The 14,685-nt window shown below is 37.7% G+C and overlaps 1 protein-coding gene across 11 annotated transcripts in view; it reads left to right on the top strand.

Annotated features, from left to right (window-relative positions):
- NHSL1 (NHS like 1) overlaps window positions 1–14,685 on the top strand; it is a 233,468-nt gene that overhangs the window by 178,760 nt on the left and 40,023 nt on the right. The gene's annotated exons all lie outside the window — the stretch shown is intronic.

Consider the following 14,685-nt stretch of genomic DNA (forward strand, 5'->3'; position numbering starts at 1 on the left):
GAGTCTCCTTGAATTCATCTGGGCATATGAAGAGAAGAAATGTTAAAAAGTAGTTTTCTACAATGGAAAATCACCTTTGAGTTTTGCAGTGAGAAATAAAGCTAAGAGTTTTATCCAGCTGCTTAAGTTTTAATTCCTAATTTTTGAGAGGTTTTTATTCCACTTCAATAGAAATTAACCATAGAGGGAAGATATTAGTCAAAATGACCTTTTTAAAAACCTTTCCACATAAAGTGAAGTTGCCTATGATGTTTAATGTCAGTGAGGGAGACATTGGTCCTAGGATTGGGAGCAGGGTGTTTCTTTCCAATGCAGGTTTATACATTAGCCACAGACTCATTTCCTGTTGGACTTTTGAGCTGATGACACAGTTAATTGTGCATATTCTCTTTGTCATGCTCCACCTTCCCAATGCTGATCACTTTATTTCCCCAATCCCACTATGTAGATTAAAATGACAAGTCATTTGGAATTGTCTAAAATAATTTTTAAGCCTATGAATTTTACAATCTGCTTGTCATTCATTTTTCTCACCTCTCTAGGCAAAGAAACCTATCCATTTCACAGGCATCCATTCCATCATCATCTCCTGTCTTCTTCCATACTCTTCTACCGAAAACTTCTGGGAGCTTTCTCTGGTTCTTAACTGACCAGAAATCTTTAGTGTGGTATTCATATACAGTTAAGGTTTTTTTTTTTTTTAATAGAAAATTTTATTTTTATTCATGAAAGACACAGGGGCAGAGACATGGAGGGAGAAGCAGGCTTCCTGCAGGGAGCCCAGTGTAGGACTCTATCCCAGGACCCCAGGATCATGACTTGAGCCAAAGGTAGCTGCTCAACTGCTAAGCCATCCAGGTGCCCCTAAAGTTAGTTTTTAAATACTGGATTTGTTCAGTTTCCCTGAAATTCTACTGAGACTAAATTTCCTTGGATAGGTAACCCTGATTGAGTATTGGACATCACCTTCTCTATCCCATTCCCAATCCTATCAGCTTTTCCCTCATCTGCTTATTCCTGAACATGTGATTGGGGCCCCACCCCCATAAAATTCTGTATGGATGCTGGCCCCAGCCCACACTGGAAAGTGTGTTCAAGGATAAAGTACCCTTTCAAGTGCTGATTGTTCATTCACTTAGCTCCCTGAGCATCTGCTAGCCACTCAGAGTCAGATCATGAAGGGCTTAGAAACCATTAGGAGGACATTGGTTTTTCCTTTCACGGCCTGGGAAGCCATTGGAGAGGTTTGAATTTAGGAGTGACATAATCTGATTCATTGTTTTTAAGCGGCTCAGTCAGGTTCTCTGTTAAAAGTTCACCACAAGGGGGCTGAGGTGGAAGCAGGAGACTGGGTGAAGATTACCACAGTAATCAGGTGGAGATATTGCTTTCAGAATTTAGGAAGGTTTGTATTTATATTAAAGCCATATATTTTCTCTTTATCTTTTTTATGTTTTTTGGATTATAAGTATCATTGAAGTAACTATTGGCGAAGAAGTGATCTTATGGACTATGCATTTGTTGGAAGATAAATTTGGCTTTACTACTTCATATACAAATAACATGCTTTTATGCCATTATAAGTATTACTGTATAACTACGTAAAAACTTTTACTCTGAAGAGCGGAAGGGAGGAAAGAACTAATTGTTAGTCTAATATTAAACCAAACAGCATATTTATTTGAAATCTGTCACTTAAAATTGCTGTCAAATTATCTAGGAAAATATCCATATTGGTATCCAAGATCTATATTAAACTTATGATGTGTTTAAGATTTAACACAGCGTTTCAGCTCACTTGGTAGGCTACAAATAACCAAGGAACTTAAAATGTTTGAACATCTATAATCTCTCAATTTTTCCAATTTTTGATTCTTAAAAACAATGCAAATAAATCAAAATTCAGCTGTTTTGAAGAATTTGTGGAAAATCCAAATGTATTTTGGGAATATCCAATATACCTAATTGGCAAGCCAGAATCCAAAATACAGTATGAGAATGATCTTTTTTTCCAGTGTTGCCAAACCCAATAAATTAATGAGCTAGAAGGTAAATTCCTCTGTTTTAAAATACATTTTGGTTTATATTATCTTAAAATAAATTCTCTAATGGTTATGGAGCATAATATTTGAGGGCAACAAATTTTTCCTATTTGCTTATTTGAAAGCTCAAATTATTTGAAAGCTTTCTATATAATACCTAATACAGCTGTTGGGACTGGAATTTATTTTCTTTTAAGCATACATGCTTGTAGTCTTATGTGTTCTCAGTTCTCCACTCCTGGATAAAGATACATAATAGAACTGGCCTTGTACTCTGTTGTTGATAATCTGATGGATAAATCTGAGGGATAGAAGTTTGGAAATCTGGATCTTTCAGAAACTTTAGACCTGGGTTTTGTAATCCGTAAGACACCTACAAGATCTCTTCTCCTTCAATTCCCCCAGAAATACTTTAAACACAAATCAAATAATGATGGCCAAGGGCTTTCAGGTTAGAAAATAATACATTTATTGAGTGTCAGAGGTAATGGCTTTAAAAATCAGTGATCTGAAAAAAGGACTTTTTTAGACTATGGTTCATCATAGGACATTCTCACTGAAGCAGTACCTCATGACCATTATTTTTATAATTAATTTTGAAAATGGAGTTCTCCTAGTTTCTATGACCTTGAATTACAGTAGGAGGTTTATGAAAGATTTGGTACTATTAAAAAGAAACCACATTCAGATTTAAAAATATGGCACATCTGGAACACTCTGCTGTTGTGAAATGCCAGAATTGTGCTTTTGATTTGAATGTTTCAAAACTCTCCTAGCAGTTCATACCTGCAAACATTAACACCACCCACAGGATCTGAGGAATGACAAAATTAAAATCAACTGTGGTGAATTATACCAGAGAGTGGTAAAAATGTCCATGTACTTTTTACTGGCATCACTGAACGATTAGCTTTCTCCTCCTGTAGGTGACAATGAAACTCCTACTGAGGTTTATTTGGAATGTAAGTGTCTGAGTAGTTTTGAGTTGAGTCCTCACATTTTAGGGAAGTGGGTAGCAGGAAGAAGGGGATAAATGCAAGTGAGATTGTGTCACTTCTCTATTCCAAGTTCCCAGAGGTGAGTTCTCAGCTTCATGGTGAAAGCCAGAGTCCTTACAACCCTCATTACCCTACATAGTCTGTCACTCCTTTACCTGTCTAACCACGTCTCCCACTGTTCTCACCCCAGACTTTCCTCTAGCTCTTTCTCAGGGTGATGGAACCTACCTTCTTTGCTCAGATATCACTACTCAGTGAGGCCTGCTCCAAATACCACTCTCTGTTCCTTTCTTTGCTCTGCTTTTCTCTTAGCACTTAGGACCTTCTAACAGAACATAAGCTCCACAAAGACAGGAATTTTTGTTCTGTTCACTGTAGAAGCCTCTGTGCCTATATACCTGGCAAGTAGTAGATGCTTCATAAATATTTGTGAATTAATGGAGAAATATGGGATGGGGAAGCTTTGCCTTAGAGTCCTAATACATGACTTACCAAGGAGAAAGACTTGTCTTAGGAACAAATGACTTTTTTGTAACTATGATTCTGCCATCTTTGGCAGTAGATGCTACTGTAGCTCACACTCCTTCTGTTTGCTCTTCTTTCATGAACCACATCAGACACATCAATTGAACCTCTGTAACTGTACAAGGCAGGAATGAGGTTCTGAGGAATATGCAATATAGCTTATAATATTGAAAAATTCAGGCTGGTGTGGAAGATTGGAGGAACTAAGGAAGACTTTGTAGAAGATAGGGTTTGAGGAAAGCCTCAAAGGGGGTGGCATTTGGATTAAGCTGTCTTTTGAAGGAGCACAGTGAGGTGAGCTCCCCATAAGCATGACTACCAACACCGCAGGCCCGTAGGACCGGGACTGCTATCATCTGTGAGGACTTGGGAAGTGACAATGGTAATATACAGGCTATGTTGATATGTATAACTAATATCATTTAAGAATTTATAAAATAACTTCCAAAGGGAATCAAAGGAATTCCATTTCCATCTTAAAATGCTGAGTCTGCTAATATTTTCATTACTTCAGTAAGATACATAGTGTTTTCACTGCAGACTTGCTTTGCCCTTAAGGAAACGAATCTTTTCCTAATCTTAATTTCGGAAGATCTTAGATATCAAAATTCTTTAAGAATAAACATTTACTTACTTATTTCATTTCATACTCCTTTTTTTCTTATAAAAATGTAAATGTAGGGGATCCCTGGGTGGCGCAGTGGTTTGGCGCTTGCCTTTGGCCCAGGGCGTGATCCTGGAGACCTGGGATCGAATCCCACATCAGGCTCCGGTGCATGGAGCCAGCCTGCTTCTCCCTCTGCCTGTGTCTCTGCCTCTCTCTCTCTCTCTCTCTCTCTGCTCTCTCTCTGTGACTATTATAAATAAATAATTTTAAAAAATTAAAAAAAATGTAAATGTAGAGAAAAAAACTATAATATAGCTAGTTTAACATCTTTTCTTTCTAGGAAAGAGTTAGGGGCATTAGACTCCCAAACTGAAAGTATTGATTTCCTAGGTAATGGCTAGTGTTCTTTTATATGTTGAGTGTGGTCCCAAGAGGAGTGGAGGCGGGTAGTTTCTCATCATAGCATTGTGGTCTTCTGTGAATTGTTAACCCCAGGAAAGACCACCAGTTCTGGGGCCAGAGCACCTAGATTCTAACACTGGCTCTGTCACTTGGAGCAAGTTGCTTCTTGTTTCTCAGTTTTTGTCTGTAACATGTGGATCAGCACAGTCCCCATCTCTTTGGGTTGTTGTGAAGAGTAAATGACTCACTGTGTGTGAAGCGCTAATTGGAACAGTAGTCTATTCGTATGGAGCCCTCATCACAGTTCTTATGAAACAGTGACTGCTCTGTCGGCTGAGAGCAGTAAGCACATCTTGCCTTTCCCACCACAGAGGTAACTTAGAGATAAGTCCCTGAAGTGCAGAGTCGCACAGCGTTCCAGTAGCCAAATGAGCGTCTCCCTATGTCCAATTCCTGTCCTAGTTTCTTCCAGTGATGCTTTGACATTCTTGTCATTTCCTTGGTCAGTTTCTTCCCTATGTTAGCATCTCCTGGTTCCAGATTATGTAAATTTCCTAGGGCTTCCATGACAAAGAACCACAAACTGGGTAGCTTGGAAAACAACAGAAATTTATTGTTTATATAGTTCTGAAGGCCAGAAGTCCAAAATCAAAGTGTTAGCAGGGTCATGCTCCCTCCAACCTCTAGGGGGGAATCCCTCCTTGCCCTTGCAGCTTCTGGTGGCTCTGGGCATTCCTTGGCTTGTGGCTACATAACTTCTAATCTTTGCATCTGTCTTCACAGTCTTCTTCCTTCCTTCTGTGTATGTCCCTATGTTTTCACATGGTCCCATGGGCTCTCTTCTTATAAAGACATTAGTCATAATGGAGTAGGACCTACCCTAGTGCCCTCATTTTAATATGGTTATATCTGGAAAGGCCTATTTCCAAATAAGGCCACATTCATAGGTACTAGGTGTTAGGACTTCAACACATCTTTTTCAGGGACACAGATCAACCCTTATTACAGATCAAAGTCCCTCAGTCCTTTTCCTCTCCTTCCTCGAAGAGTTACAATATATCAAATACATTTACCAAGTGCCTGGCTGATACTTGACCAGTGTAACGATACCCCTAAGTATGAGGCTTCATGTCATGTAAAACTGATTAGATAATAACTGTAAATTCTGCAGTTAGCTCAATTCAAATATTTTAGCTCTATTTTAGATTGAAAGTATTTAGAAATAAATGCTCAGGCAGTTGAAAGAAAATCCAAGTATCAGTGCCGTACATATTTAGGAAAAGAAATACAGCCTCATGATGATTTGGTAAAGATGTAGCCAAAGTCTTGGTAAAAATAATGGAATCTTAAAGAGTTGTGCAGCCAAGCATATCTTGTTATGGGATTGCTCACTGGCTTTTAAAAGTGGAAGAGTTTGGGATGCCTGGGTGGCTCAGCAGTTGGGCACCTGCCTTCAGCTCAGGTTGTGATCCTGGGATCCAGGATCGAGTTCCATATCGGGCTCCCTGCAAGGAGCTTGCTTCTCCCTCTGCCTTGTGTCTCTGCCTCTCTTTCTCTCAGTCTGTGTCTTTCATGAATAAATAAATAAATCTTTAAAAAAAAAAACGGAAGGTGGTCTAGTCTATGTAGTAAATTCTGGCAGCAGTGTCCATTCTCTGAGCACCCCGTGGAGGGTTCTGTGCAAAGCTCTGACATATCCTTACTTCGGCTTTCACGTCAGAGAGCAGAGCACTCAGAAATATTTGTTAAAATATTTGTCCCATGACAGCTTCCCTGATGGAGTAATGTCCCAGCTTTTACAGAGGCGGAATCTGAATTTCCAGCAGGTTAAAATGTTGTCCCCTAGACCTCACATGTGGAAAGTGGAGCTGATCTGTCTTGATTCAGGATAGTCAATTGCTCTTCAATGAGGAGCCCCTCCCAATGGTGAACTATCTGTTCCTAAAACACAGTAGCTTTTCATTGCTGTTGGAAATTCCACATCAAAAGCCTCTCAGCCTTACTCAAGAAAGATTGGGAGTAAACATTACATAAGGACATACATAAGGACATACATAACAAGGATCTGGAAAGTCTTTGATTCAGTATTCTCTCTCTCCATTTGGAAGAGTCATTGGAGCAGTTTGGAATATTCTCATTCTCCCCCTTGCTCATGAGGTAGGGTGGTCCTTTCTTGTCCTCTCTGAAGCTAGCAATGGTTAAATGTGGCTTGTTTTGTCCAAAGAAATAGGACCACAGTAACTCGAGGTTATTTCTGGTTGAAGTTTTAGGAGCCAGTGTAAGAGGCACCACATTCTTACTGTGCCGCCATGTGATCACTTAGCACAGGTGCTTCCCTCTTTTCTGGTCCCTGAGAGACTGGTGAGCAGATCCCCTGCTACTGCTGATTATATCAGGAGAATGTGAAGCAAAGATTCTTCTAGTTTCTTAAGTCGCTGAGGTTTTGGAACTGTCTTTAACTGCTGCATATTCTAGCTCATTGTGACTGACTTAATAAATTTAAAACATGGAAAGTGGAAATTCATCAAGGATTTCCAGCAGAGAAAATTATTTTGAAAATAACTCTTTCAAGCATCTTGGAGTAGACTCTTTTAACATGTCTAAAATGTTAACAGGAAAAGTATAACTAATAGCATGAAAGTTTGGAGGCCAAGGCAGGTTCAAATTCAGAAGATGGTTAGATCACCATCCAGTGGTATGATGTTGGGTTTTTTTCTTCTATATTTAAAACTTTGGTCTACCAAGGAATGTTTGCTCACTGTTCTTGTGCTAAAGAAAATAGTTTGACATGAAAGGAAAGAGGAGGAAATTTGTGGTTAGGAAACCGGAGGACACAACGAACAAGTGATACCTTTATTCAAGCAGAACTATGAGAACAATAACTCAGTTTTATCCAGATTTCTGTTGCAAGAGGAGTATGTGTTGAAGATAGATCCTCTATTACATTTAATATCTCATTTCTAGCCTATAGCTGCCGGCATAACTGGCTTTAAATCATGCTTTGCCTTGCAGTTACTCTTGGTTTGGTGTCGGAAAAGTTTTTGTTTATTCATAATGGCTTGCACTCACTTCTATCTCACCCTCCAGACAATAAACTCCATTTAATGAACAAAGCCATGGCTTTAGAGACTGAGAGCTGTTGCAACTTGACAAGAGGAGATTTTTCTAGATTTTCCCTAGAGTTGGAATAAGATAAGAGACCATGGAATTTGATGACTTTACTAGATTTCAGAAATTTGATAAGAGTGAAAAAAATTGGTCATCTGCCGCACATGTATGCTGCCTAGTTTCACCTAAGACCTAGCATCTTATTTCATGGAAATACTACTATTTAAACACTCCTATGATCAAACTTCATTGTGGAAAAAAAAAAGGCATTGTCTTTTAAACTAGGTTCACAAGGTAATGGTGGAAGTACTAATAATTGCCAGATTTTCATAGTTTTAGGGATAATAATTTTGCAAAATTTTGGCCTTTTAAGATTTAACATATATCAAGTCATTTTAGCTATCTTAATAAAAAATAGCTATTTTGATTAAAAGTCATTTTAATATTGCCAAAAACATCAGAACTAGTATCACCTTTAAAGATGATCCAGCCCAGTAGCCCCTCCTTATTTTCTAGCAAGCAATCTTTTCAAAACACAACCTCACACGGGACCCAATACGTAAAAAGATTTTCAGTGTTATCAAATATTGTAATTTTAAACTTGCACTTCTTATAGAGTCAGTTAATGAGGGATAAAAACTAATTTGAACAACAGAAGGACTTAGTTTAAAATGGTCTTGGGACACCGGGGTGACTCAGCCCTTGAGTTTCTGCCTTTAGGCTTGGGCTCCCCTCTGGGAGCCTGCTTCTCCCTCTGCCTGTGTCTCTGCCTCTCTCTGTGTGTCTCTCATGAACAAATAAATAAAAATTTTTTAAAAAAATGTGGGGAGGTCTTGACTTGAGTGGCCTGGCTGACTCAGGTCAGAGAGTAACTCTTGATCTGGCGGTGGTAAGTTTGATCTCCACATTAGGTATAGAGATTACTTAAAAATAAAATATTTGAAAAAAAATAAAAGGGCTTCACTTTGTATTTTGTTTTGTTTGTCAAGTATTTGAAAACAATGAATTAGGGCAGCCCAGGTGGCTCAGTGGTTTAGCGCAGCCTTCAGTCCAGAGTGTGATCCTGGAGACCCAGGATCGAGTCCTGCGTCGGGCTCCCTGCATGGAGCCTGCTTCTCCCTCTGCCTCTCTCTCTCTCTCTCTCTGTGTCTCTCATGAGTAAAACAAAACAAAACAAAAAAAAAACCAAAACAATGAATTATAAGAAGCTACAAGTGGTAACAGTTTTTTGTTTTGTGTGTATGTGTGGCTGACTGCGTTTCATTTATTTTAAATAAAATTAACATACAGTGTGATATTAGCTTTAAGTGTACAATATAATAATTCAGCAAGTCTATATATGACTTCAGTACTCATCACAGTAAGTATACTCTTAATTCATTCATCTGTTTTACCCATCCGAACCCACTTCCCCTCTGGCAACTTACCAGTTTGTTCTTTGTATTTAGGTCTGCTTTTTTGTTTGTCTCTTTGGTTTTTGTTCATTTGTTTTCTTAAGTTCTACATATAAGTGAAATCACATGGTATTTGTCTTTCTCTGACTGACTTATTTCACCTAGCATTATACTCTCTAGATCCCTCCATGTTGTTGCAAATGACAAGATTTCTTTTATAATGGCTGAGTAACATTCCATTATATATATATATATATATATATATATATATATATATATATATTTACACACATATGCACATACCACTTCTTTATCCATTCATTGATTGATGGACACTTGAGTTGCTTCCATAATTTGTCCATTGTAAATAAAACTGCAATAAACGTAGAGGTGCATTTATCTTTTTATTTTCTTTAAGTAAATACTCAGTAGTAGAATTACTGGACCATATGGTAATTCTATTTTTAGTTTTTTGAGGAACCTCCATGCTGTTTTCCACAGTGACTCTACCAATTTACATTCCCACCAACAGTGCATGCAGGTTTGTTTTTCTCCACGTCCTCACCAACATTCATTGTTTCTTGAGTTTTGATTTTAGCCGTTCTGGCAGATGTGAAGTATTATCTCATTGTAGTTTTGATTTGCATTTCCTTGATGGTGAGCAGTGTTGAGCATCTTGCCATGTGTTGGTTGGCCATCTATATATCTTCTTCGGAAAAATAACTCTTTGTGTCCTCTGCCCATTTTTAATTGTATTATTTGGGGTTTTTTTGTTGAATTGTATACGTTCTTTATATATTTTGGATATTAACCACTTACCAGTTAATATCATTTACATTTTCTCCCATTCAGTAGGTTGCCTTTTTGTTTTGTTGATGGTTTCCTTCACTGTGCAAAAGCTTTTTATTTTGTTGTACTCCCAACAATTTAATTTTGTGTTTTTTTTCTTGCCGCAGGAGACATATCTAGAAAAACATTTTTATGGCAATGTCAAAGAAATTGCTGCCTAAGTTTTCTTCAAGGAATTTTATGATTTCAGGTCTCACATTTAGATCTTTAATCCATTTTGAGTGTATTTTTGTGTATGATGTGAGAAAATGATCCAGTTTCATTCTTTTGCATGTAGCTGTCGCATTTTCCCAACACCATTTGTTAAAGAGACTATCTTTTTCCCATTGTATATTCTTGCCTCCTTCGTCAAAGATTAATTGACAATAGAAGTATGGGTTTATTTCTGGACTATCATGTCCCATTGACCTATAGGTCTACTTTTGTGCCAGTACTATACTGTTTTGATTACTATAGCTTTGTAGTATATCTTTAAATCTGGGATTATGATACTTCTGATTTTGTTCCTCTTTTTTAGGATTACTTTGGCTCTTCGAGATCTTTTGTGGTTCCATGCAAATTTTAGGATTATTTGTTCTATGAAAAATGCTACTGGTATTTTGAAAGGGAATGAATTAAATTTGTAGATTGCTTTGGGCAGTATGGACTTTTTAACAATATTGGTTCTCCCAATTCATGAACATGGAATATCTTTCCATTTGTGTCATCTTCAGTCTCTTTATCAGTATTTGTTTTCTGAGTACAGATCTTTTATGAACTTGATTAAATTTATTCTTAGGGTTTTTTTTTTTTTGGTGTGATTGTAAATGGGATTGTTTTCTTAATTTCTCTTTCTGCTACTTTATCATTAGTGTATAGAAATGCAACAGGTTTCTCTATATCAATTTTGTATCCTGTGACTTTACTTAATTCATTTATCAGTTTTTTTTTTAAATATTTTATTTAAATTCAATTTACCGGGATGCCTGGGTAGCTCAGCAGTTGAATGTCCACGTTTGGCTCAGAGTGTGATCCCAGGATCCAGGATCCAGTCCCACTTCGGGCTCCCTGCAGGGATCCTGCATCTCCCTCTGCCTGTGTCTCTGCCTCTTTCTTACTCTCATGAATAAATAAAGAAATTAAATAAAGAAAGAAAGAAATCCAATTTTTCAGCATATAGTATAACACCCAGTGCTCATCTCATCATGTGCCCTCCTTAGTGCCCTTCACCCAGTTACCCCATTCTCCTATCCCACTTCCACTTCTGCAGTCCGCTGTTTGTTTCCCAGAATTAGGAGTTTCTCATGGTTTGTCTTCCTCTCTAATTTTTCCCACTCAGTTTCCCTCCTTTCCCATATAATCCCTTTCACTATTTCTTATATTCCACATATGAGTGAAACCATATGATGATTGTCTTTCTCTGATTGACTTATTTCACTCAGTAGAATACCCTGCAGATCCATTAACATCAAAGTAAATGGTAGGGATTCATCCTTTCTGGTGGCTGAGTAGTATTCCAGTGTATATATATGTCACATTTTCTTCATCCATTCATCTGTTAAAGGACATCGGGGCTCCTCCACAGTTTGGCTATTTTGGACATTGCTACTATGAACATGGGATGCAACTGGCCCCCCAGTTTCACTACATATCTCTCTTTGGAGTAAATACCCAGCAGTGCAATCACTCAGTCATAGGGTACTTCTACTTTTTAACTTCTTGAGGAACCTCCACACTATTTTCCAGAGCACCTGTACCAACTTGCATTCCCCTAAGAGTGCAAGAAGGTTTCCCTTTCTCCACATCTTCACCAACATTTGTTGTTTTCTGTCTTGTTAATTTTAGCCATTTTCACTGGCATAAAGTGGTATCTGTTTGTGGTTTTGATTTGTATTTCCCTGATGGCAAGTCATATGGAGCATTTTTTCATGTGCTTATTAGCCATATCTATGATTTCTTTGGAGAAATGTCTGTTCATGTATTCTGCCCATTGCTTGACTGGATTGTTTGTTTCTTGAGTATTAAGTTTGATAAGTTCTTTATAGATCTTGGATACTAGCTCTTTATCTGATATGTCATTTGCAAATATCTTCTCCCATTATGTAGGTTGTCTTTTAGTTTTGTTGACTGTTTCTTTTGCTATGCAGAAGCTTTTTATCTTGATGAAGTCCCAATAGTTCATTTTTGCTTTTGTTTCCCTTGCCTTCATAGATGTGTCTTGCAAGAAGTTGCTGTGGCCAAGTTCAAAAAGGTTGTTGCCTGTGTTCTCCTATAAGATTTTGATGGATTCTTATCTCACATTTAGATCTTTCAACCATTTTTAATTTATCTTTGTGTATGGTGTAAGAGAATGGTCCAGTTTCATTCTTCTGCACATGTCTGTCCAATTTTCCCAACACCTTTATTGAAGAGACTATCTTTTTTTCCAGTGGCATTTATCAGTTCTAATAGTTTTTTGTTGTAGTATTTGGGCTTTCCATATACAATACCATGTCATCTGCAAACAGGGAAAGTTTTACTTCTTCCTTACCATTTTGGATGCTTTTTAAATTTCTTTTTCTTGTCTGATTGCTGTGGCAAAGACTTCCAGTATTATGTTGAATAAAAGTGGACATTCTTGTTACTGATCTTAGAGGAAAAGCTCTCAGTTTTTTGCCATTGAGTATGATGTTAGCTGTGGGTTTTTAATATATGGCCTAGATTATGTTAAGGTATGTTCCTTTTAAAGTAGTAACAGTTTTTGTTGGTTTGTTATATAGGGTTCACCTTGAATCCCTAGGCGTCTTACAGTTTATAAGACCACAGAAAAGTTAATTTGCAGCACAAGTTAATGAAATGTAAAACTAATGAGTATTTTTTTATCCTAACTTTAAGGTAATTAAAGAAAATCAAATCAAATACTTAGAGAATCCCGAAACTTTTCACAGAACAGTGAAAACTACTAATCATGCTTTATGTAGTATTCTCTCTGCAGAAGGCAAATAAAATTTTGACTGTTTTATTTAAATTTTTAAGAGAAATTATTAATATTGGAGAAATGGGGAAATATTTCTCACTGGAAAGTGTTAGATCAATATGAGTAAATCCTTGGGATGCCTGGGTGGCTCAGCAGTTAAACGTCTGCCTTTGTCTCAGGGCATGATCCTGGAGTCCTGGGATCGAGTCCCACATTGGGCTTCCTGCATGGAGCCTGCTTCTCCCTCTGCCTATGTCTCTGCCTCTGTGTGTGTGTGTGTGTGTCTCATGAATAAATAAAATCTTTTTTAAAAATATGAGTAAATCCTCATTAAAAAATAAGCCGTGTTCTGGAAGTTTCAGAATTAAAAAAAAAAAAAAACCTTCCATATTATTCAGTATTAAGAATGGTTGCCAGACAAGCCCACAAATTAGCCCCTAAGTAACTGAAGTAGTAGTATTTAGCTATCTTGTGATTACATGATATACTTTTACTAATTTATTTATTTAAAGATTTTATTTATTTATTCATTAGAGACACACATAGAGAGAGACAGAGACACAGGCAGAGGGAATAATAGGCTTCCCACAGGGAGCCTGATGGGGACTCAATCCCAGGACCCTGAGATCACTACCTGCGCCAAAGGCAGATGGTCAACCCCTGAACCACCCAGGTGCCCCTCCATGATGCACTTTTGAAGTTAGTTTGGCATTCTGAAAGGTTCTCGTGACTATTTCCTGTGGTTTTTAAAATTCTGATTTGCACTTCTGGATAGAAACTCTCTATTCACTCCCACTGTGAGGTAGCAAAGGAGAGTAAGGATTTTTTCCCCCTGGTTTGAGAATTTTTATCCTTTCTCTAAGGCCACTGTTCATCCCCTCTCTGAGGGAGAATCATAGATCCTAGTGTTACAAAGGAACTCTGAAGATGCCCTACTTTAGTTCTGTGCCATTAGGTGCGTGGCTTTGTCAAGCTGTGTAAAGAGGAATCTCTTCCAAAACCAAACACATTTCATATTTCTTTAGCAAGCTGGATATTTAAAGATACCCTGTGGTGAGTGAATCCTTTTGCAAGGCAAATCCTCCTCTAAGATGTTGTCTGGATAATAGGAAGATCTCCTGGGGCTTTAAAAAGCCATTAATACTTTTCTTGCTGCACTTACCCCTACTGATCTGAGTAATTAGCATGATGGTTCCTCCTTGAAGAGAATCTCTAGTCTAAGCAGCCAGTGGCCCCAGCCCTGCTGCAAAGCAGAATACCATGCTCCCAGTTACCTTCCACCTGCTGGTGCCAGACATTTCTCTGTAGACTGGGAGACATCTCAGACTGCCACCTGGTTTCATATTAAATTCCACTCAATGATTATAGCTTATTTGATATCAAAGCTAAGCTGAGAACTAAAAATAAAATGAGGGCATTGTTATCCATGACTTCTTATGTCATTTCTAGCTGATAAATCTAGGAAAGAAGCATAGCATGAGATTTGCTTGTATTTTTTGATGAGGAGTTACATAATCAATTACTGTGTATCAGAAATTATAATAATTAAGACCCTGGGTTTAAATCCTGAGTCCATTGCTTATCTGCATAACATTAGTGAACAAATAATTTAATTATCTTAAGCCTGACTGAGAGTGTTATTGTGAAGTCTAAACGAAATCCCATTAAAACATATGAACAGGGTATATATAATGTGTAATCAGTGCTTTACTAATTCTTAGTTGTTTTTTTCTTTTTTAAGATTTTGTTTATTTATGTTAGAGAGCGCACACACACAAAGAAGGTGAGGAGCTGAGGAAGAGGAAGAGAGAATCTCAAGCAGACC

This window comes from Vulpes vulpes, chromosome 1 (assembly GCF_048418805.1).
Source record: "Vulpes vulpes isolate BD-2025 chromosome 1, VulVul3, whole genome shotgun sequence".
Classification (NCBI taxonomy): domain Eukaryota; kingdom Metazoa; phylum Chordata; class Mammalia; order Carnivora; family Canidae; genus Vulpes; species Vulpes vulpes.